This window comes from Drosophila serrata, unplaced genomic scaffold (genome assembly GCF_035046125.1).
Source record: "Drosophila serrata isolate PLE 108 unplaced genomic scaffold, ASM3504612v1 contig_151, whole genome shotgun sequence".
Taxonomy (NCBI): domain Eukaryota; kingdom Metazoa; phylum Arthropoda; class Insecta; order Diptera; family Drosophilidae; genus Drosophila; species Drosophila serrata.
Genome location: NW_028257049.1, coordinates 14,437 through 39,263, shown reverse-complemented (window position 1 = coordinate 39,263; position 24,827 = coordinate 14,437). Strand labels below are relative to the sequence as shown.

The 24,827-nt window shown below is 44.2% G+C and overlaps 1 long non-coding RNA gene across 1 annotated transcript; it reads right to left on the bottom strand.

Annotated features, from left to right (window-relative positions):
• Positions 1–7,612: 7,612 nt before the first annotated feature.
• Positions 7,613–8,093, bottom strand: LOC147644581 (uncharacterized). Its single transcript, XR_015270224.1, has 2 exons — positions 7,889–8,093; positions 7,613–7,824 (listed from the first exon to the last, which is right to left on the bottom strand). It is a non-coding gene; the product is annotated as an uncharacterized LOC147644581 (long non-coding RNA).
• Positions 8,094–24,827: the final 16,734 nt, after the last annotated feature.

Sequence of the window (24,827 nt, the reverse complement as noted above, 5' to 3'; positions counted from 1 at the left end):
GCTTCCGGGAAAGTGAAATTTCGGAGAATGGAGAAACGAAGAATATTCTATACCAACAAGTTATTACAGAATTAAATGAATTTGAAAATTATTCTTTTTTGTTTGACTTATTTCTTATGCGTGCAACCACAATATGCCACAGAGAAACGTGGCAGGTGTAGATTCCCATCATTTAAGGAATTCAATATAAAAAAAACTATTGGTGTGAATGCCTCGAATATAATTTTCATCAAAATTTCGATGGGCTAATAGGAGGAAATCTTCTAAATTAAAATGCCGTCATAGATTATCCTAACAGGAAGTTAATAATTAATAACGTCACCCTAAAACTTTTTATACAAGACGACAGTAATATAACACACAAAGTTATAACTCCTAATAACTTAACCAAAAAAATCGATATCAATCAGGAATCAAAAGCTTTGCTAGAAGAGCTTGTACATGAATATGATTGCCTTTTGTATAGGAACTATCAAAATCTGACCTCTACTAACGAAGTCAAACATAGCATTAAAATAAGAAACGATATTCCATGTTACTCAAAATACTTACAAATATCCTGAGATCCATACTGAGGAGGTTAACAGACAAATAGACGAGATGCTCGGGCAAAGAATAATTAGACACTCTAATAGTCCATATAATAGTCCGTTATGGGTGGTCCAGAAGAAGACAGATGCCTCAAATCTCAAGAAGTGGCGGTTAGTTATCGACTACCGTAAACTAAATAAAGAGACAATCGAGGATCGTTTTCCTATACCCAATATTGACGAGATTTTTGACAAATTAGGTGGATGTAAGTTTTTCACAAGCTTAGATTTCGCTAAAGGGCTTTATCAAATCGAGATGGATTCGTATGACATACATAAGACAGTATTTTCTACATCCAGTGGGCACTACGAATTCTTGCGTATGCCATTCGGATTAAGAAACGGTCCGTCCACATTCCAACGCCTTATGAATAACGTACTTAGGCCATTCATAGGACACATATGTTTGGTATATATGGACGATGTTCTCAGTTTTTCTAAGAGTATAGAAGAACATGTTGAACATATCAAGGCCATATTTGATTGTCTATTGAAATCAAACCTAAAACTCCAGATTGACAAATGTCAATTTGCAAAACAGGAGATCGAGTTTTTAGGGCACATGGTGAATCAAGAAAATGTTGAAAATAATAGAAAATAAACACGTAAAAAACAACCACAGGGGCATAAATGAAATTTTTTTAGAAATTAAGCAATTATATTATTGCCCTAATTTGTTAAAAGAAATTCAAAAGTATATTAATAACTGCAATATATGCAACACAGCTAAATATGATCGCCGCCCAATCAGATATAATTGTTGTATAACCGAATCATCTGAAAAAATGAACGATATAATTCATTTGGATATATGGTATTCACAACGAAATATCATGTACCGTACTACAATCGATAAATTAAGTAAATATGCAACAACACATTTTCTAAAAGACCAATCATGGATTTCTCTGCTTAACGCAATTAAACTAAAACTTTAATATCTAGGAAAACCTAAGTAAATTGTTACGGACAACGAATTTAATATGTTAACAATTAAGGAATACCTCCAGGACAATGATGTCCAGATCCATTTCACGACACCATACTAGAAAACTGGAAATTCAGATATCGAACGACTTCATCACTTTAAACGAACACTTACTGTTATTCAATGCGGATCCTAACAATAAAGATAGTGTGCAAGGCAAAAGTTTCAAAGGCTATAATATCATACAACAACACAATCCATAATACAACTAACATTAGGCCAATCGATATTCTAAAAAATTTACTCTCTTCTGAAGACATTGAAAAACTATCTAAAAAGATAGTAGACATAAAATAAAGTTTATGTCAAAACAACCTATAGAATCTATTGATAATTTTAAGAATGATTTTGTCAAAAACAATAAAGTAGGAAAATCACAACCAAAATATAAACGTATCGAAGGTTATGAGCAGGAGGGTAACTATCTCGTATCTGTCGACAACCCAAATCATAAAATTTATTGATCAATTTATTTGATCAAGTTAAACGAATATATAACCACCAAAATGTTAATATGTAAGCTCGATAGAAATATTGTAAGATACAATTAATTTTCAACAAGGATATTGTCGAAACTTGCGAGCGGGGTGTCATATATACTTACATGCATACACACTGAAAACCTATATGTATGTACACATGTTGTATAAATGAGCTTTTACCTCGCAGAACTTCACAGCTTCGAAAGCTTAGATTAAAAGTTAGTCTTAAGCTGATCACTACTCAGAGCGGAATTAATTAAAGAATTAATTATATTATAAAAATAAACCCGCGTGTAATAATTAAACAACCAAATACAAGTGCCACGAGAGCATTCTTGTACCAACTGAAAAAGTTGGCAATCAACACATTAGCTGATTTATATTCCGGAGCATGATAATCGGCACACCTATTTTTAATTTCAATATGTGTGGTGGCATTCCAAGCAGATCAAGTGAGTTTAGAAATTCCGTAGGGTAATTAACTGCTTCCTCTGCCTCCACAACGGTATCTATAGACTTATATGTAATTTCGTCAGTTTCTATGCTGGATTGGATTACATGATTGAGCTGGTAGACATGTTTGTTCTTGGCAGTGAGAATCGCTCGTCCACTGAGCCAATCGTGATTCCTATAATTTATTCGGATATCGGGGAACACTTTTTGGATAAGTCCTTCCTTCGATGTAACTAAATTACAGAAATTCTCGGGCAATACTACTTTTCTCGACGTATCATTGATGCAGCTTTCCGCTCCCCGTGTCCAGTAGCTGTCGTGAGAATACGTCGGCTGAGTCATCGTTCTGTAACTGGCACGCATATTCGTCTTCAACTGTAATGTACGTACATGTTGCCACAATATAGAACATTTTAGGCAAGCATTTATCTCGTCAGCTGGTGTCGATCGGGAAATCACGGGCAACTTTTTCCTAAATTCCCCTGCGAGCAATATTAACGCATTCCCAAATGGTTGGACAGCTCCACGCAAATCCCGCAATGATCGATCGAGAGCCTCCAGCGATTTTTTGTGTGCCATCGTGCATTCATCCCAAACAATGAGTTTATATCTTTGCAATACTTTTCCCATGCCAGATGCTCTGGAAATGTTGCACGTAGGAGTCTCGATGATTTGCATGTTCAACGGCAACTTCAGCGCTGAATGAGCAGTCCTCCCACCAGGAAACATTGTCGCAGCGATTCCAGATAAAGCAAGAGCTAAAGCTATGTCCTTGTTAGCTCGAACCGTAGCCAGAATCAATGTAATGATGAATGTTTTCCACGTTCCTCCTGGAGCATCCTTCAGCTACCATTGCCCTTCGCGTTGATTATTTGGAGAGTGAATCAAATCGATTGTTGCAGAACGCGACTGCCTAACTAACAATCGCTTTCTCTCAAGCCTATCTGCTCGTCTTTCTGCTGATTCCTCGTTGTGCATCTGCATTGCTCTCAGCCTCTCGGATGGAGGCCCGCTCTTCGTCAGTCATATTCGTAATCTTACGTCTTTTTGCTTCTGTATTGCGAGTACGACGACCCAAACTCGACTTCTTGGGTGGCATGACTTCGTTTCTTACTGATACTGAACAAAATAATAAAATTGTAATCTCCTATTTCTTCTCTCAATATTTTTGGAATGTTTGACAGGAAATGCTACGATTCAGTGTCAAAATTTGGGCTTAAACGGTTCAGAACTTTTCAAGTCTATAAAGGAAGTAGACACGAACAGAGCATTTATATATATATAGATATAAGTGAAATACAATAATCTTTAGATATAGAATGCAAATCTGTGAATGTAAAACTGTAAATAAAACTGTATAGATGAATGAAATTAAGGCATTACTTTATTTTTTAACATAAATATATATAATTTATATTGAATTGATTCCTAGTCATCGAAGTTCTATCTGCAAGGGTTTATGAACTTCGGCATGCCGAAGTTGCCTTCCTTTTTTTTTATTAAAAAATTATTAACAATCTTCAACTTGCGCCCTAACAGGGACAAGTTCCGCGTCTCGCGTTGTTTGTTGTCCCGACGTTTCAGCAAAATAACTCCGCCTAAAAAGTGAAGAGTGAAAACCAAACACCGAGGAAGTGTGAAAATTGTCGCTACTCCTATTAAAAAGACTTGTGGAACGACCAGTCCAAAATCTTTTTATAAAGTCTTTATATATCACAGTGACCGAACAAGACTCAAATCTCACAGGACTTTCCTCAACAACTAGCACACAACTAAACGCACGAATTATGACAGAGAGTGGAATTGATTGAAGCTTTCTAAAAAATATACTTAACCCTGAAAAGGAAATTGAAACCAAAATTGGTTCACCTGAATATTACGGAATCCTTATAGAAATTCGCAATAAAATTATTGGACAAGCATATGCTGTACTTGAGTCATACAATATTCCTTAGACTGGACACAAATCTTGAAATGCCTAACAGCGGTAGGTAGGTTACTGTGGTGAGGCCCCTTGCTGGGGCCTCCAATTAGAGCCAAGCTCCTTTTTGGTCCACTCCCTCTGTTTGTTGTTGTTGTTCACTATTAGTACCACCCAGAGTCAGTAAGGAAACCTAGGATTGCTGAAACTTTCAGCTTTCTTATGCTTCCCAGTGACTCCATCTGGTAGGCACCAAAGTGGCGAAGTCTTATGTGGTTTAGCGCTGGGCAGAAGCAGAGCAGATGTTTCGGTGTCTCTTGCTCTCTTGCTCTGTAGGTTGCTTACAGCTTCTACAGATTGCATTGTATGGCTGTCCCAACTTCATTGCGTGCGAACCGATCGCCCAATGTCCTGTTGTGAGTGCCGTGAACCTGCATATATCCCGCTCGCTGTTGGATAGCTGTTCACTGGTTCGTTTCTTGTCGTACCTCGGCCAACATTCCCTTGACCTTCTGTGATCGCTCTTGCTTTGCCATTCTTTATTAGCTATCGGCTTAAAGTGGTCATGGATCCTTGTCTGGATCGCGTTTAGGGAGATCGGTAACTCGAAGTCTGAACTTAGCCCTGCCGAGCCACGGGCTAGTTCGTCTGCCTTCTCGTTTCCTGGGATCTCGTTGTGTCCCGGTACCCATGTTACTTGTACCTTATTTTTGTCAGCAAGTCTATTAAGGGCCTTCTTGCATTCTGCCACTAGTCGTGAGTTCGTTTTCACGGCAGCTAGGGACTTTATAGCCGCTCTGTTGCCCCTGAGGTTCTGCCTTAAGGAAAGTTCGACTGCTTCCCTTATGGCTAGTAACTCAGCCTGAAAGACCGTCGTTGAGTTAGAGAGATTGAAAGCCTTTTCAATTCCCCAATTTTCAGCGTAGATCCCAGCCCCTACGCCGCAGCTCATTTTTGAGCCATCGGTGTAAAGGGACACCTCGTTCTCCACTACTACTTTGCCCCTACTCCAGTCTTCCCTTGATGGGTATGAGGTCGAGAATGCGTTCCTGAATTTCATCTCCGCGATCATGTAGTCGGTCTTAACGTCTGTGTTAATGCCGCTGCTCCCAAGGATCTTGCCGTGCCCGGCGCCGTATTCCGTCCAGCAATTGCTTGCCTTCAGTCTCACTGCGGTCTGTGCTGCAATGGCCTTCACGAACAGCTCTATCGGTATTATATCCAGGAAAGAGTTGAGAGCAGCCGCGGGGCATTAGCGCATTGCACCCACGGCCCCCGCACTCGCTGCCCGTTGCATCCGTGTCAGCTTCGTTCTGTTGTAAGCCCTAGTTAGTGGCGGCCACCATACTAGGGCTCCGTATGTTAGAATTGGCCGTACCTCTGCAGTGTAGAGCCATAAAATTATCTTTGGGTGCAGTCCCCAATTGTTCCCAAACATTTTTCTGCAGGAGTAGAAGGCAATGCTTGCTTTCCTTACTCTTTCTGCAATGTTTTTTTTCCATGAGAGCTTTTTATCTAAAATTACTCCCAGCTACTTTGCTCGCTCCGCTAGTTTTAACTCCATGCCGTTTATACTGGGCATGTTGAAGGGTGAACTCTTTGTTCTTCGTGTGAAGAGCATAAGCTCTGTTTTAGTGGGGTTGATACCTAGTCCGCGGATTTTGCCCATTTATTTAATCGACCTAGCGCATCCGTCATTATTTCGCTAATAACATCAGGGTAAGGTCCTGATACTAGCAGTACTACGTCGTCTGAGTACGCAATTGCTTTAGCTCCACCCGTTTTGAGATCTGTCAATATGGCGTTCATATTTGTGAGCCAGAGTAGGGGCGATAATACTCCGCCCTGAGGTGTGCCTCTCTTCACAGTCCGCGTGAGGTGAGTGACACTCAGTTCGGCTGTGATCGTCCTGCTCTTTAGCATGACCCCGATCCACTCTCTGATGCCTCTCTCAATACCTAACAAGTTGAGGGAGTCCAGGATAGAGTCGGGGTTCACGTTATTGAACGCGCCTTCGATGTCTAGGAAGGCTGCCATCGTGTATTGTTTGTGTTGTAATGTCTTCTCGACATGATGTACAACTACGTGTTGAGCTGATTCAGTTGATTTTCCTCTGCGGTACGTATGCTGCGCATCCGAGAGTTGATGTCCTTCTAGAGACTCTCGGATGTGGACGTCCAGGAGTCTCTCTAGTGTCTTCAGGGTGAAGGAGGTGAGACTTATCGGTCTATAATCCTTTGCTAGGATGTGCCTCCTTCTGCCCGGTTTCGGTATAAAAATGACTTTAGCCTCTCTCCACAGCAGTGGGACGTGCGTCAGTCTTAAGCAAGCTTCGTAAATTTCTATTAGCCATTTGCAAATACTATCCTTAGCTGATTGTAGCATTGCCGGTATTAAGCCGTCTGGGCCCGGTATTTTATACTTATCGAAAGAATCTATTGCCCACTGAATTCGTTCAGTGGTAATGATGTCTTTCGTACTTGTATCCATTTGAGGGTTCCTTCCCTCCTCGGGTTCCGAGCTCACTCTTAGGCTTCCTGGGAAGTGGGTGTCAACTGGTAGATCTAGTGACTCCTCAATTGAAGTCGTAGCAGAGCCGTCTACTCTATTAATCAGGGTAGGGCTTATGTGCCCTTTGGCAAGAATTTAGCTTACTCTCGCCGTGTCCTTTTTGCCTTCTAAGGTTTCGCAGTAGTTTTGCCAGGACTCTTTCTGAGCTCGCTTAGTTCCTTTGTCCACCATGGTCGGTATTGCTTCTTAGAGAATATAAGCTTACAAGTCTCTTTGAAGGCATTGTTCAGTATATTTGTTAGGTCCTCCACCTCCTTGTCGAGTGCCTTTGTAGTGGATATAGTCTTGATCCCCCTGCCGTTTACTTTAGATTGGACAATCTCGCTGAAATTGTTCCAATCCGTCTTACTGGGGTTTCTTTTTGGCACCTGTTTCTTAACTGGTGTCGTTATTTCAATGAAAATGTATCTATGGTCTGAGAAGGAGTGTTCTGTCGATACCCTCCAGTTCTCGACCCTGTAATTATTCTGTTCTATATGTAAGGTGAGGTCTAACACCTCTTCCCAACCTTGAAAATTTTCGGTGCTCGGAAAGATGAAGGTCGGCGTGTTACCCTTATTACATATCGTAACATTTCTAAAAATAATATTTTCAAAAAGTGACTCACCTCTTTCGTTAGTCTCCGAACTCCCCCAGAGCGTGTGCCTCGCATTCGCATCGCACCCAAGCACCAGGATTGTCTTCATCACTTCCGCCCATTGCAGCAGCTTGACTACCGACTCAGGCGGGGCCGGCTCGTCATGGGCCATGTACGCAGATGATAGGGTGACTCCGCTCCCATCCGCCGCCACGAATCTGGCCACTGCTAGGTCAGGTGTGCTGAGATTGGGACAGAGAAAAGCATTAAAATGATTCTTAATTACAATGCAAGCTTTCAACCTACCATTCGAGTTTGTGCACAGTAGTGTGTGACTTGCCCGTCCCTGGTCCAAGGCTCCTGTATCAGACCGATGTCGATATCCCTCTCCCTTAGAAGGATCGTCAGATTAGCTGAAGCGTGCGTGCTGCGCTTCAGGTTAATCTGCACGATTCTCGACATCGATGATGGTGGGGGTGGCGTCAGGAGATTTGTCGTCGATGAACATGCCGTCAATTTGTTGGTGTCATCGACCTCCTCCAATATCGCGTCCGGCTCGGCCAAGAAGACCTTTATCTTGGCCTTCCTGATGCCATACCGGACCTTGTGGTCATTTGCCTCCAGCTGAGGCAGACAGCGCTGGTTAATCAGCAGGAGGAAAGGCTGGCTCGCCTTCATTTCCTGCTCTGTTCTAAGGATGGTCCAGTCCTCTGTATGTATATCTGGGTTCTGGGCCTTCAGAGAGGCAATCACCCTTGCATGGTCAGTTTGGCCCTTTGGTAGCCAGATGCGAGCTCTGGGTCTCCTTGGTATCTCCCTGGAGTGGACTAGCCTAATCTTAAGGCCAGCCCATGTGTCGCTAATCTTAGCCACACACTCCGCCAGGAAGCTTCTGAAGAACCCGTCGTCGCTCCTGATGACCCGGTGCCCTCTGACCACGTCTGAGGAGTCGAAGGAGGGGATGGGGCCGGTCGGCATGCTAACCAACTTGTCGGTTACCATGTCGGCCAACTTGGCCTCGATCACCTCTCACTTCACCGACAGCAGGCGGCCGTCGTCATGTAGCTCGTCCACCAGTGCCATAGCCAGACTGTCTCTGGCCACCTTGCTAAATTTCTTTGCTTTGCTGACAAAGTTAGTCGCTCGCGGCTTACCCTGTGGGTCTTAGGCGCGCTTTCGCTCACTTCCTGTGAAGTGGGGCTTTGAAGACAGGTCGACCGCAGCTTCGCCCCAAAACTGCGACAAGGCCACTTACGGCCCTGGGTTGCCTGGCCCTGGGAGAGATCCGTGCAGACATAGCTGGATTAACCCCTCAGCTGCGAACCTGAAAGTCAAGCTGATTAAAGACTTGCCTAAGTCCGCCCGACTACAATTGGTCAGCATCCCTGGTCGAGCCTCGACTGGGAACCTGCTTCCATCCGCCCTCGCTTGGAGAGTATAGTCGCACTACCGATGGTGTGCACAGTTACGGCAGATGATACAGTCATCCGTTGATCCCCCTGTGCACCCTATCGGCTGACGGTTTGAGGACAACCGCGATCTAAAAACTTTAGAATATCAACTCTTAGCACTTCATCATCCGTTTGTCAACAGCTGTCTCTAATTTTGAACCAAATTATCAACTTAGATGTCTCGCAAGAGACTGTGAAGTCCTTGACACTCAAGAGAGAAAAGGCTTTTGACACTTTTGCCAGAGGCCAGAATGGCAACCTATCACAATTGTTTTCTTTTAAAGAACCGCACGACCCAGGACACGCTCTTCATCTATGCAGTCTACTTGAGAACCAAAATACTAGAATAACCAGACATCAAAACTACTTACTTTGGAAAATTACCAATGTTACCTTTTAAACCCTTGCAAACTTACCCACGAAGCAAGGCTTTCACCCACACTTATACCATCCGAATCATTCGCAAATAAAACTCTCAACTGGGAAAACTTCACTTGACCAGTTTAATCAACCCAAACCATATAACGAGACTTTTGCACAAGTAGCACCTTACCTTAGCATAAAAATTAATTATAATTCCTCTCGTGCGGTCACAAAAATCTCTTTGCCGACTACGATACAAAACACATACAACCAAAGTAGTAGGTGAAATCAGAAATCGACGGACTCCCCAATACCCAACATCGTTGGAACAAGAGGCGGAAAAACTAGCAACCGAGATCCTTAAAAAAGGCATTATAAGGCCCTCAAGATTACCATAATTAATTAAAATTATTAAATATTATTTTTAATTAAATTATAGCACAGCTCGGGAACAACAAATATTTTTCGGTGTAAGATCTGAAGAGTGGTGTCCATCAGATACCACTAAAAGACACGGACATAGAGAATATAGCATTTTCTGTAAACAGGGAAAATTGAAATTTACAAGACTCCCATTTGGCCTAAAAAATTCTGCACCTATTTTCCGGAGAGCTTTAGATGACATATTGTAAGAACACATTACAGAACACACAAAAATCTGCTTCTTATACGAAGACGACATCATAGTCTTTGTGTGATAAGTGCCACTCAGTTTCGCTGTTATCCGTTTGCACGTTAGCATTGCGCCGATCCCGGTTCTGATCCTTTTTTCAACACCTATATTCTTGAGGGAGCTCAAAATGAAATGTGCATTTACGTTATTGAAGGCCCCCTCTATGTCTTAGAAGGTTCCCAAATAGTAATTCTTGAAGGGCAGTGCTTTTTCTATGTATTGTATCATTTCATGTAGAACGGTCTCTGTGAGTTTACTTCTACTGAATGCATGCTGTGAGCCTCTGTTATGGGTATTTAGTATCCGTTTCAGTGTTTTCGTGAGGAATTAGGCCAGTGGGTATGTCTTCTTCGAGTTTGTAAATATGCACTCCTTGTACGCTTTATTGAGACCTGGTCGCTGCTTTAAACCTGGCCACTGCTAGATCTAAGTTCCTAAGGTTGGGATAAAAGAAGTGCGTTGACGTTGTTTTTGATGATTATACCCGCCCTCGGCCTAGCTGTCGAGCTGATTTATATAGTTTTGTATCCTTTTAAGGCCATACCAGAGATTTGCCCATCCCTAGACCTCTCTCTCGTACTAGGTCAATGTAAATCTCCTTCTCCCAGAGAAGGAATGCAAAAATTTCACGACGGTCGGTGTTATTTTGGGGAGTGTTGGGGTGTCGTAGTTGATGGCTAAAGCGTCCAACAGCTTGTTGGTGTCATCGACTTCGTCCTCGAGGACATCGTCTGGTTCGGCAAGGAGAACTTTTATCTTGGTTTATCTGATGCCGTACCGAACCTTGTGATCCGTATTTTTTAGTTGTCCTAGGCATCGGTGGTTGATGAGGAACAAGAACGACTAGCTTGTTTTCATTTCGCACTCCGCCTTGAGGACGACCATATAGACCCCTAGATTCTGTATTTGTAAGTCTTAAGCACCTCTGTCGTAGTTGGAATGCGCCTTTGGCAACCAGATAAAAGCCCGGGGTCTTCTTGGGATATCCTTGGCAGGGACTAGCTTCATTTTAACCCCCTTCCATGGGTTGCTGATCTTAGCAACGCACTCCGCCCGGAAGTTCCTCGATGATTCGTCGTCATCCGGTACCACCATACCATGTCTGAGAAATCAAAAGAGGGAGTCGCACCAGATTACTCCAATAGTAATTTGCCTATTACCATCTCAGACACTTTGGTCTCGACCTCCTCTAATTTCTGGAATGGAAGTCAAAGAATTAATTAGATGTGGAAGTCACGGGATTTATCCGCTCGCTTTAGCTGTACAGTTGTTTTTTCCAAATTAAAAAAGCCCAAACTATCAATGATATACAACATGAATATGTATTAGAATGTAAGAAAGAACTATTTGCAATAACAGAACCATGCGAAACCATGATAAGACAGTTTGTAATTCAGAAAAATTTGTAGATTTAAGTAAGATAATATGAGGAACCGATGGTTCCCCACATACATATGTAAATATTTGTAGATGTTATAGGAATAAGATAGAAAAACCAGACAGAAGAATACCCAAGGCGGGCACAATGTAAAAATAGTAGTAAGATTAGCAGTAGGAATAGCGTCAGGAATAGTAATAAGAATAGCAGTAGGGACAAGAGAAGGAGCAACACCCCAACGGATTCAACACACACACGGCAGAGGTACACACACGGCAGGGCCACACGCCATCGGCAGAGCCCACAGCGGCAGAGCGACACGTCTTCGGCAGAGCCACACGCTATCGGCAGAGCCATACACCATCGGTAGAGCCACACGCTGGCACGCCGAGTTTCGTGCCAGCGAAGGCGAAAATGCCAGAGCAGCAGAAATATCGGCGGCAGAGGAGGGCGGCCCTATCCCCTCTGCCCGCCGATCAAGGAGTCGATTTTCGTCAGCCCTCCGGGAGCCTCTAGGCATTCCCGTTACGAACCACGTGGAGCGGGTGGGCTCTGCCTTGGCGCCGATCCCCGTAGCGGGGCTCATGTACGAGTAAGAGTAAGGGGTAGTTTGCGGCTGGAGTATTTGTCCAATTAGGGTGCCCTTCCCACACTATTCTACCACCCAGCTTGGTGGCCAAGGCGGGAACAGTTCACGGCTGATGGGGCCGACCCAGTTCTCCCAGACCCCCTGTTTGGTAGCGTTTGGTCGCGACCCACGGCTGAAGGGGCCACGACCAAACAGGGCTACTCTCCGGGCGTAGCGGGCGGCACACGGGTGATGTGGTCGCCATGCCTATGCCCGGAGGTGTCTTTCTACTCAGGCGAGTCCTGCAACTCCGATACCCGGGTGACGGGGTCGGGGCCGCACCTTGGTCGGGTTGAGGGACGGTCGAGTTCACAACTTAGTTCTCACAATCATTTACTAAGAAGATGCAAGCTCAGTACATGTGAAGTAACAAGGTGAAAACTCCCTACCAACTTAGAAAACTTCTTGAAAAGCCTTCCCACGCTCGTTAGCCAAAAAAGATGCTACCTCAGCCCACGTGACAGCGCTGGTGAACTTATCGAGGGCATTGATAATTGGGAAATCAATGCATTAACCAATTGTAATTAGAAAAGGCCAATAGTTACAAATCTGGCATTAGCAGCCAATAAGACTAAAGAATGTCAGCGGAACCAACGACTGCAGCAGAGACGGTGACAGCGATGGAACGACGCGTAGCCTATATAAATTGTTGTTAAGCTTAAACAAAATTAGTTCTTAATCCAATTCAATTCAATAAAAATAATGATCTTTAATATGTTTTACTGCTTGGAATAACTCCTCTGCTCACGAAACTCACATCTAGCACCGCAAAAATGTTATTAATATGAATGCATCCTTCTTAATTGGATAATCGTATGATTACTAATTGATACTACTTTCATATGGTTTGGGCACTGCTGATATTGGTGCCCAATCTTTAGGTAATAAAATCAAGCATTCGATTACCCAATAGCCAACGTTTAAAGTCATTTAATTTGTGGATAGCTGCAGATAGCCTATTCTATAGGACATGTTATCGACTCCCGAAAATGTTCTCCAATTAGCGTCAAGGTCCCTGATATCAACAACGGATTTGCTGTCTACTACGCTAATGTTGTCTTTAAGCTCTATGTCATCATTTACGCTACTATCACTTTGGCCTTCAATGGACTCTGCAACTATAGCCTTTGGCATTGCCCGCAGCTGATGCATGTTCTCATTCCCGGTCAAAGCACGTGCTTCTAAGAAAGCCTCCTTTATCAGATTGAGTATTAAGATTAGGCACATTAAGGCGCGTAATATAAAATAAAGTGTTTACAAATAAAATGTATTAAGTAGAGCTTAACCCTAAAGAGGCACCAAGCTGTAGCCGAACTCAGCATTCCTCCAGTTTGCCCCTTGAAAAGCGCATGAAGGTGTCCCACAAGGACGAGATGGTTAAGATAACCCGGGAGAGGCTGGTGGAACAACGTACGCACACCGAAATATCATTCGGAGCTCTTCAAGTGAAGTACTTATTTATTTAGACACTTCAAGTGAAGTACTCCGAAAAATAGAAGAAATATAAAATAAGTAGGTTATATACCACTAGGTTTAAATAAATAAGTGTAAGTATAAAACAAATGGCCGTCAGCCGATAGGGAACACAGGGGGATCAACGGATGACTGTGTCATCTGCCGTAACTGGGTACACCATCGGTAGTGCGACTATAGTCTCCAAGCGAGGGCCCGTTCTGACTTCCAGGTTCGCAGCTGAGGGGTTAATCCAGCTGTGTCTGTCTGTGCCTTCCCTGGGCCAGGCAACCCTGGGACGAAAGTGGCCTTGATGCAGTTTTCGGGCGAAGCTGCGGTCGACCTGGTTCGATGCCCAAAACCCCTCTGGGCCGCTGCGCTTGCCAGGACGAGCAAAGCGGGCGTTTATGTAATGATAATGGAACATAAAAACCGAGCTTCGGAACTCCCGGGAGAGGATAAGATGGAAGAAAAGGAGATGCTGAGGCCGAGATTGGTCGCGGCATCTCACATAGAGACCGACGAAGAAGTGTCGCAATCCGAAAGGAGAGCAAGTAGCACTCCCCAACTAAAAAAAATGTGGCATCCCCAAAAACGAGATAGCCAAGAACGAGGCTGAGGGCAAGTCCGACCCTCGGGACGCCAAGGACAAGGTCAAATTCCCTGCAGAGATCTCCGAATTTGAGGCTTACAAAACGGCAAACCCATCGGCGTTCCAGTCCTCAAAGGCTAAGCGCAGAAGAAGTTTAGCAAGGTGTGCGGAGACAGTCTGGCTATGGCTCTGGTGGATGATCACCCTGACGACGGTCGCCTGCTGTCTTAGAAGTGGGAGGAGATTGGGGCCAAGTTGGCCGACATGGTAACCGACAGGTTGGTAAGCATGCCAACCGGTCATATCCCCTCCTTCGACTCGTCAGACGTGGTCAGGGGGCACTGGGTCATAAGGTGTGACGACGGGTTCTCTAGGAGCTTGCTAGCGGAGTGTGTGGCTAAGATTAGCGACACTTGGGCTGGCCTTAAGATTAGGCTGATCCACGCCAAGGAGATCCCAAGAAGACCCAGAACTCGCATCTGGTTCCCGAAGGGGCAAGCCGACCACGCCAGGGCGATTGCCTGTCTGAAGTCCCAGGACCCGGACGTACGCGCTGCACGTAGTTGTACATCATGTCGAGAAGACATTACAACACAAGCAATACACGATGGCATCATTCCTAGACATCAAATAACGTGAACCCCGACTCTATCCTATGCTCTCTCAACTTGTTAGGTATTGAGAGAGGCATTAGAGAATGGATCGGGGTTATGCTAAAGAGCACGACGATCACAGCCGAACTGAGGGGCACTCACCTCACGCGGACTGTGAAGAGAGGCACACCTCAGGGCGGGGTTCTATCGCCCCTACTCTGGCTCATAAATATGAATGCCATATTGACAGTATTGCTAGTATCAGGACCACACCCTGACATTATTAGCGAAATAATGACAGGTGTGCTGGGTCGCTTAAATAGATGGGCAAATATCTGCGGACACAAGAAGAACCAAGATACCACTCTGTAACATGCCCAGTGTAAATGGAATGGAGTTAAAACTAGAGAGCAAAGTATCTAGGTGTAATACTGGACAAAAAGCTCTCATGGAAGGAAAACTCTTTCTGCAAAAGAGTGAGGAAGGCTAGCGTTGCCTTCTACTCGTGCAAGAAAATGTTTGGAAACAAATCGGGACTACACCCAAAGATAATTATATGGCTCTACACAGCAGTGGTACGGCCAATACTAACGTACGGGGCCCTAATATGGTGGCCGGCACTAACTAAGGCATACAACAGAACGAAGGTGACACGGATACAACGGGCAGCGAGTGCGGGGGCCGTGGGAGCAACGCGCTCATGTCCCGCGGCTGCCCTCAACTATATTCGGAATATAATGCCGATATAACTGTTCGTGAAGGACATTGTAGCACAGATCGCAGTGAGACTGAAGGCAAGCAATTGCTGGAAGGATTACGGCGCCGGGCACGGCAAGATTCTTGAAAGCAACGGAATAAAAGCAATTGAAAAAACAGACTACATGACCGCAGAGTTGAGCTTTTGGAACGCATTCTCGACCTTATACCCAAAAAGGGAAGATTGGAGCAGGGACAAAGTGGTAGTAGAGAACGAGGTGTCCCTCTACACCGATGGCTCCAAGATGAGCTGCGGCGTAGGGGCTGGGATCTACGCTGAGAAATGGAGAATTGAAAAGTCATTCAATCCCTCAGACTCAGCGACGATCTTCCACGCTGAGTTACAAGCCATAAAGGAAGCAGTCGAACTCTCCTTAAGGCAAGACCTCAGGGACACCAATGTGCGTATTTACTCGAATAGCCAAGTGGCTATGAAATCCCTAGCTGCCGTGAAAAAAAACTCAGGGTTGGTTGCAGAAAGCAAGAAGGCCCTTAATAGACTTGCTGATAAAAATGAGGTACAAGTAACTTGGGTACCGGGACACAGCGAGATTCCGGACATCGAATTATCGATCTCCCTAAACGCGATCCAGACAAGGATCCATGACCACTTTAAGCAGACAGCTAACATGGAATGGCTAAGTAAGAGCGAGCACAGAAAGTCAAAAGAACGTTGGCCGATATACGACAAAAAAGGAACCAGTGAACTGCTATCTAACAGGAAACGGGATATCAGCAGGATCACGGCAGTCACCACGGGACATTGGGCGATCGGATCGCATGCAATGAAGATAGGACTGCCCCGTAATACAATCTGTAGAAACTGCAAGCAAATTACAGAGCAAGAGACACCGGAAAATCTGCTCTGCTTCTGCCCAGCGCTGAATCATATCAGACTTTGCCACTTTGGTGTCTACGAGATGGAGTCACTGGGAAGCATTGGAAAGCTGATGGAATCGGTAATCCTAGGTTTCCTTACTGACTCTGGTCGGTACTGATAGTGATCAGGATCATCAACAACAAACAGAGGGAAAACACTTGGAAAACCCATTAAATAGAGTTTTCTACGGAGAGAATGGTTAACAGAGTCAAATGCTTTACTGAAGTAATATTACATCTTTCTGAAAATTTTTATGGAAGCCCATTGCTGGCATCCAACTTGCTAATAAACGATTCCTTCTAAATAATGGGAAAGTGGGAGGTTTCTAAGGATAAGGAAAACAATTTCAGAAGGGGATAGCACAAGACGTCGGCACAATACCTGAGCACACAGCCAGGAATTCCGTCGGGACCTGGCGAATAAACTGGCTTGACACGATGAAGAACTAAAAGGAGAGAGCTTTCGTTTAGGCTAGGACAGAAAATTATGTTTGATTTGGGTATGTCGTAGGAATAAGTCTGGTGTAAATACGAAGAGTTTGAATAAGTTGTTTGAAAAAACTGCGAAAATAGATCGGCTATTGCCTGATCATTATTTGCAGTAGTATTTTCAAATGAAAGCGAGGAAGGATTTGTTTTAGGCTTACGTTTAGTGTTAACGACTGTTAAAACTGTTTTGGGTCCTGTGAGACCTGGGCCCTACAACGAGTTAAATAGTTTTTATATCACTCCGCGTTCAGCATGGTAAAGTTTTTCTGAGCTGATAAATAAGATAAAAGGGCAGATTGAGAACCGGTGAATTAAAATTTGGCATACTGCCTAGATTTTTTATTTTTAAGTCGGCTCAACTCTGTAGTAAACCGCGGCGATTTTTTCGAGCTTGGCGAATAGTATAACGGAAGACATTCAGTAAAAAATGAATGAATGGCATTGTAAAAAATATCCAACGCAACCGCCATGTCAGTGCATACGTATAAAATTATTCAGCCATTCAAAGTCCGTCTTGCGAATACAAAGGACTTTTTTGGCTGAACGCTCAGATATATTCTGTACGTCAGACCCAATATCAAGAGTCACATCGAAAGTTGGATGATAAGGATCTTCGGGCTCCGTCAGATTCGCCGCCCTTACTAAACTGACTCTTGCAGGATTAAAGACGAAACAAAGATCGAGCAAGCTCTGTAAGGAATTTCGCACATGGTTGACTTGAGTACCAACCTTTGTAATTGTGATAATTCAGAGCATCTGCTGCTGACGGATTCATTTCAACGTGGCACCCATCTAGAATATATATAAGCCAGCACATTAAATTTTTTTTTATTTAGAGGGAAAAAGAGTATAGGAAGTAAAGATATTTTTTAAAGTATAGGATAGTATAGGACGCCTTCAGTCTGCTCCCGGTGCCTCAACTCACGCATCACGGATGATGCCATTTCGGAAACCGCATTCCATTTTGGAGGGGCTCTCCAACATACAGTCGATCAGATTGTCGGGTGTACGGCGACTATTTGTAACTACCTCCAGCGCAGCTCGATCTGCGGAAAATAGTGAGCACACGAGATGGGCATGTTCAGCGTATTCGATGAATTCGCCAGGTCGGGGATGAGCTTGTGCGTCCGGTGCGGCATAAAGATTGGTCGAGGTCACCACTGTTACTATCATTCGCCTGCTATGCTGCTTTTGGTCATCATCCTCGAGGTGGCAGCGGTGGCCTTGGATGCCTTAACCGCCGAATACTCCAAACGTATCTTGAAGTTGAGCCTATGGTCAATCATGACTCCAATATGCTTTATGGCCGGACTGGACTCGATGGTTGTCGAGCCGTACCTAATGTTTACTTTTGAACAGCCTTACTGCTATTATAAGTAGTGCTTCCGTACGCCGCCTCGCTGGAGTGCCTGCAGGATAGACCCCAACTTTTTCGAATTAAAGGCGTTTTCGACGTCTAGGGTGCAAACCAGGCAATATTGCTTGGTGCCTCCCTGTCGTGCCTCCCTGTGTCGATCGTACTCCGCTTCTTCCTGAAGCCGTGCTGCTGGTTTGATAGGGCTCCTTTCTCTTTAATCTCAAATATGTTCTCCAATGTGTTGAGCATGTAAAGGGGGTGATATGAGGACGAGACTTCATTCAACTAGCCTTTGTTCCTTCCAGGCTTTCGGGAAGGTATGCTCAGTGATGCACATTTTTTGTACCCGTGCAAAAACGCTCGGGTAGGCCTTTATTATGGCACGCAGTGCTCCTGGGGACTTGGCTGCTTTAATGATTTCCAGCGCACACAGGTTTTTCTCCTTGCAGACAAGGATTTCTTCGCTCACAGCTATGCTCGGAGGCACTTAGGAAACAGCGTGGAGACTATTGCTTCAAGTTGCTCCTGGAAGGTTGGGGTCGGTGGCTTATATAGCTTATCCATGACCAGTTTATAGCCTGGTCTGCTGCATCACACAGCTCCTGAAAACATTTGCTCTTGCTCGTCCTGCTCGCCGCTTTGGGGGCTTTTTTTTCCTTATAGCGGGACGTCCTCTACTTCGTTGGGATCTCCGCCTTGCAGACAGGAACTTCCTCCTCGCAACGGCTATCTCTGGGTTCCACCAGGGGACAGGCCGCCTTCCATTTCCCATAATGGAGTTTGCTATGGCGGCATCACAAGCAGCCTTTATCGTCACAATCCATGCTGAGCACGTTCACGTTTAGGATGTGTACCCTGTACGCAGGTTGTCTAATGTGTAGGCCCTGCTGCCTGTGCATCGTCTGCGTTTGCCAAACTCCCACTGCCTTCGCCTTATAGCAATTTCAATTATATTCTCGGAGACTGGTCATAGGTAGCAATGGATTAGGTTGAGCTGTAAAAACTTTACCATTCTACGTTTTTTTATTCGCCCTCAAATACTCAGGGCAGGTCCTGTGAACTTGCCTCCTCGGGTGCATAGGATGCACCTGGGCTTGCTTTGGCACGTGTAGTGCTAGTGACCGGTGCCCCTGCATCTAAAGCAGGAATCCTGCGTCTCCTTGGCTATTGCGGCAGAGGGTCTACATCTCGGCGACGTATGCCCGTAGCCCAAGCATTTGAAGCTCCTCCGCAGCTCTTGCTTTTGCCTGATGTGAAAGACGACCCATCCGAGCCGGATTTTGCCCATCTCGAGCAGTACTCTCCGGTATGAGTTGGGAATTCTTGGGTTTAGGTTTGGCCCTGTCTTCTTGCCGCGTCTCCCGGGTCGGCGGCACAAACCGCGTCGGAGATGGGGGGTGGTGTATTGGCTTACGCTCGCACTACAGCTTTTGGCGTGGCCCTCGGTTAGAGCGGCACTAATTCAGACCTGCAGCTTCTTCATGGCAGGGGAAGCGTTGATTGTCCCCAAGGTGACGTGACGTACCACTTTTTTGTTGTTCGTCATGGTGTCTGTGAATTTGGCGATCATCTCGTGGAAAATCTTAGCAAGTCATTCCGCTAGGGCTGACGCGCTTGCGTCGACCCTTTGCTTCTTGTGGGCTCCTGACTGGTCCCTGTCAGGGCTCACTGTGTCCCAACTTCTTTTAGGGATTACGCTCCTCGGTGTCTCCGAAGACGAAGATAGGGCCGTTCACTTTCGGGGGTGCTGACACCGGTTGCGTCTCCGTCATGGTCGTCGGAGGCGAGCGTTGCACCCTTCGCTTAATGCGCTGTAAGTTACGGAACAATTCCTCCTTTGCTCTAGCTACAGCTAGTAACAGATGCTTGATGGGAGTTGTACAGCTCCTTCTCGGTCCCCAGCGCCCCACTTGAACTGCCACCGCCTCAGCGGAGCGGTTGGAAGATGGCCAGGTTCTCGGCCTTTTGGTCTTTGCTCCAATGGAGCCAGATGAAGAGGATGCCGAGACTGGGGCCGAGAGAGTTGGCTTTCTATTCAAAAACGAACCTAATATAGGTTTTGAAATTTTGATTCCTATTCATTCGAGCTTGGAGTTGGCCATGGGTGGGGATCTTGGCACTGTCATCATCTGGTCTAAATATGTTGCTGCCCGGAGGAGAAAACGAGCGAAAAATTTTGGCGTGTGGGAGCTATGAGCGCGAGAGAGGATCCACTCTTACCTTCAACTTCCTCTACCAATAATGTGGCAGATAGCCACGGTCAGCAGCATACATAAACATAAGATATACATAAGGCAGCCGCTCCGCTGCCGACGTTCTTGTCAGCGCAGTTTCGTGTTTCTAGATATAAAATGTCTTTGTTAGAAATCAAAAATGATTTAACAATTAAAGCGGCACCCCTGCTGCCAATATCTATATCTATACTATTATATAAAGAGGAAAGGTTTGATTTTTTGTTTGTTTGTTTGTATGAATTGAATAGGCTCCGAAAGTACTTGGCAGATTTGAAAAATTCTTTCACTGTTGGAAAGCTACATCATCCTCCATCCGAGAGACTGAGCGGCTAAGAGCAATGCAGATGCACAAGGAAGAATCAGCAGAAAGACGAGCAGATAGGCTTGAGAGAAAACGATTAAGAGTTAGACAGTCGCGTTCTGCAGCAATCGATTTGATTCACTCTCAAAATAATGAACGCGACAGGGCAAGGGTCGCTGAAGCGCGTTTACAGCTTGCAGAAGATCAGATATAATCCAACTATTGATTACAGCTCGAATCGAATGTCGTTATTGGCCGGATGCATCAGGTCTGCATATACTGTCAGGCCTCTTCGATTGAATCAGACGAAACTTCGGTCCGAGGAATATATCCATTTGCGGGATGCTGTGATGAATGACCGTAATACAACCAACGTTGGAAAGCTCACGATTTTGCCATCCTCATACATAGGTAGTCCACGCCACATGCATGAATATGGTCAAAATGCCATGCCATCAAACATGGAGTTTTTGGATCTGTGCGGTGCTGGATGTATTCAGTAGAATGGCAGAAGAGAGGATTGCCGCATGCGCACATACTGATTTGGCTGTATGATAAAATTACTCCTGATGAAATCGACGATGTTATATGCGCTGAGATTCCACGGGCCGAGGTTGATACGGATTTGCATGAAGTTTTCATCAAGAACATGATCCATGGCCCATGTGGTACCCTCAACCCATGTTCACCATGCATGGTAGACGGGAAGTGTTTAAAGCGATATCCTCGAGCATTTACAGCCAACACCGTAACAGGGGACGATGGATATCCTCTGTATAGGAGACGGTCAACTGAAGATGGAGGGACTTCGGCAAATTTAAACATGAGAATTGGTGATATTGAGGTAGACAATCGTTGGGTGGTTCCATACTCACCACTATTGTCAAAATCATACAAAGCGCACATCAACGTAGAATATTGCAATTCCGTGAAATCGATTAAATATATCTGCAAGTACGTGAATAAAGGCAGCAATATGGCAGTTTTTGGTGTTCAGGCAGAAAATGGTGACAACAATGCAGTACGAGTTGTCGATGAAATATCTCCATACCAGGCTGGAAGATACATAAGCAACAACGAGGCTGCATGGAGAATTTTTTCGTTCCCAATTCATGAACGCTATCCAGCTTTAGTTCACTTGGCAGTCCATTTGGAGAATGGTCAACGTGTCTATTTCACAGAAAGAAATGTGCAAGAAAGAGTCCTGAATCCGCCAGCGACAACTCTGACTGCCTTCTTCACCTTATGCCAGGAAGATGATTTTGCCAGAACCTTGATATATTCAGAAGTACCCTCTTAACCATAATATGCCACAGAGAAACGACGCAAAAAGGGATGAATATGTGCCATATTATTATTATTATTATTATGAATGTATTAAAATTGACAAATCTAAATGTAATGTTTAATGCCCGTGCGAAGCCGGGACGGGCCGCTAGTTATTAAATAAACCGATTAGCTCAACACATAATATTTAAAAGTTACATATGAACAACGCTGAGTTTGTGGATGCTGCTCCTGTCGAGCAACGGGATTCACCGAGCCTAAAAGAAGCTCTAGAGGTGTGTCCAAACGATGAACCCCGCCCCCTCACAATAGCTGAGTACAGGTCACTCCAGGAAAAAAAGAAGCCAGCAACAGGGAAGAAAAGAAACGGACTAAGGATCAAGCTCCTCCGACGCAGGAGACTTATAATGGACTACATTAGGATGCGACAACAACGGAAGAGAAGGAGGCACACGACAAGAAAATAAACGTCATCGAGGGACAACAACGCAACAAAAGCTGCATTTATGCCAATCCCTGGGTTGCCATTAATTTTAAATAACCTCTAACTCAAGCCGATGCGAGAAAGCGCTGATGGAAAAGCACTTACCCGTGTTAGGCTTTCTACTAAAACCATATAACTTATATTGATTTATATAAAATCAAAACAAAATATATATATGCATATATTTTTTTGCTAGTAACACTTACGATTATCGTAATAATTAAAATTGTTAATAAAAATAGGAATAATAACAACAAACAAGAATACAGATCAAAAATCAAACATTTTCACAATTTTATTATTCGGCTAATATATTCTAATATGATAATTTCAATATTTTTCTTTTATTTTTTTCTATAATTCAATATGACTACAATAGAAGCTATTACGACCCAAATTATCAAGATAGAACTTTACAAAACGACTCCGAGGAGCATATTAGAGCTCGAATTCTCTCCACCAATATAGTGCTCAAGTACACATTGATTACCATTCCAGGTATACAAGTGAGATCAGACAAAAAACCGATCATGAAAAATTAGTTAAAAATTACGATCGAACTTAATATCAATGAAATAAAGATACAAAATAAATATTTCTCAACCATATTGAATTCTCCATTGACCGTAGAACCTAGAGAGGAAACAGAATCATTGGCACTCGATCCAACAGAGACTTAAATAACAATAGAGGAAAAATACATAAATACCTCGTCATCCCCGCCGTCCTTGTTCAATCTGAATTTACAGATCAGGACCTAACTGACTCAGGTTCAAACGATAGCATTATAGAAGATAAACCGACCACGATAGCCGATGAAACTATTGATCAGAGGATATATATAAATATAACGGACAAAAGATACACCTGCAAAGATTTGAAAAAGCTTTGAAGTTGGTGGACTTAACTAACGGCACATTCGAAGATTTGGCTGTTGAAGTCATTTAATAAAAAATTATAAGATCCACTCTATACAAAGTTCAAAATGAAAGCTCAATGAAAGCTATCATAAAAACACTGCAAGACATTATTGTCGTTAAAATTTAAGACGTAATAAAGGCTAAAGTGGCTAAAAAACACAGAAAGAAATAACTGCTGAAAAATTCACAAGTAAAATTGATAGCCTCCGCAAGATACTGGAGACATCATGCATTGGTGAAGGGTTATCAGCCCAAGACGCTGATAAATTCAGGACAAAAGAAACCATCTCAACAATGGCTAAAAATTGTGAACATTCTAGACAAAAAACATTTCTTGAACCTGGGAACTTAACCACCAAACAATGAAACCAACAACACAAACAGAAATAATAATCATTTTTATTTTGTTTTTATATAATGATAATACTAATATTAATAATAATAATAATAATAATTTTTGCTTTTTTTTTTGGTTGAGAAGGGCGAATGCCTAACGAATCTATCCCTATTGCCGTCGCAAAAAATGGGTATGTGGGGCTCGCACCCACTAACCCCCCCCCCCCCCCCCCCCCTCCTTGCATTTGGCCGTATCCCCACCTCGGAACAGCTTTCGCATTACTTCAAGGTGGCACCAATTCAGCGCAATGCGCTCTCATCTTCTTTCAGCGTCCAGATTACCCAGATAGTTCGTCCATATGTTGCTTCTTAGATCTGAGCTGTTTTCCAAGAATCCTGCAATGTGTTTCCACGTTTTTTCGCTGCCTATCATCTTCGTGACAATATTTCCTGGGTTTATTGCCCCAACAGCTTGTTCCAGCCACTTCCGCGCAGGTCCGAATTTCTTAGTAGAAAATGGTGTGTTCAGCACTGTCCATCTCCGCATCTCCATATACACATCTGGCGTTGGTTCTTTTCCCTAAAGCGTGCAGAAAGCCGTCAAAGTAACCATGGCCTGTCAGCATCTGCGTGACGTAGTAATCCACATCGCCGTGTTTCCTTTCGTACCAAGCTACCAGACAGTCTAGCTGTCCATCATCCTCTTGCTTCGGCTGCCCATCTTTCCTGCCATTGTTGGAGAATTACTTCTCTGGTCCGCTTAATTAATCCTCTTGTCGTCTCTCCTTCCTGTCTCCTCTCATAGATTTGTTTTCGCGCTTTGGCCAATAGGTCGATTGGTATAGCGCCTGCAATTACTAGTGCAGCAGGGCCGGATACCGTTCAATATGCACTCGCGATTCGTAGAGCCATGGTTCTTTATACTTCCAGTAGAGGTTTTGACCTACAGGTTGTCTCAAGGCTTCCTGCCCAGACCTCACACCCGTACAGCATGTTTGCGTGATTTATCTCCATTCAGAGTTTCCGCCTTGATTGTAAGGTGCCGCCCACGTTTGCCATGAGTCTACTAAGC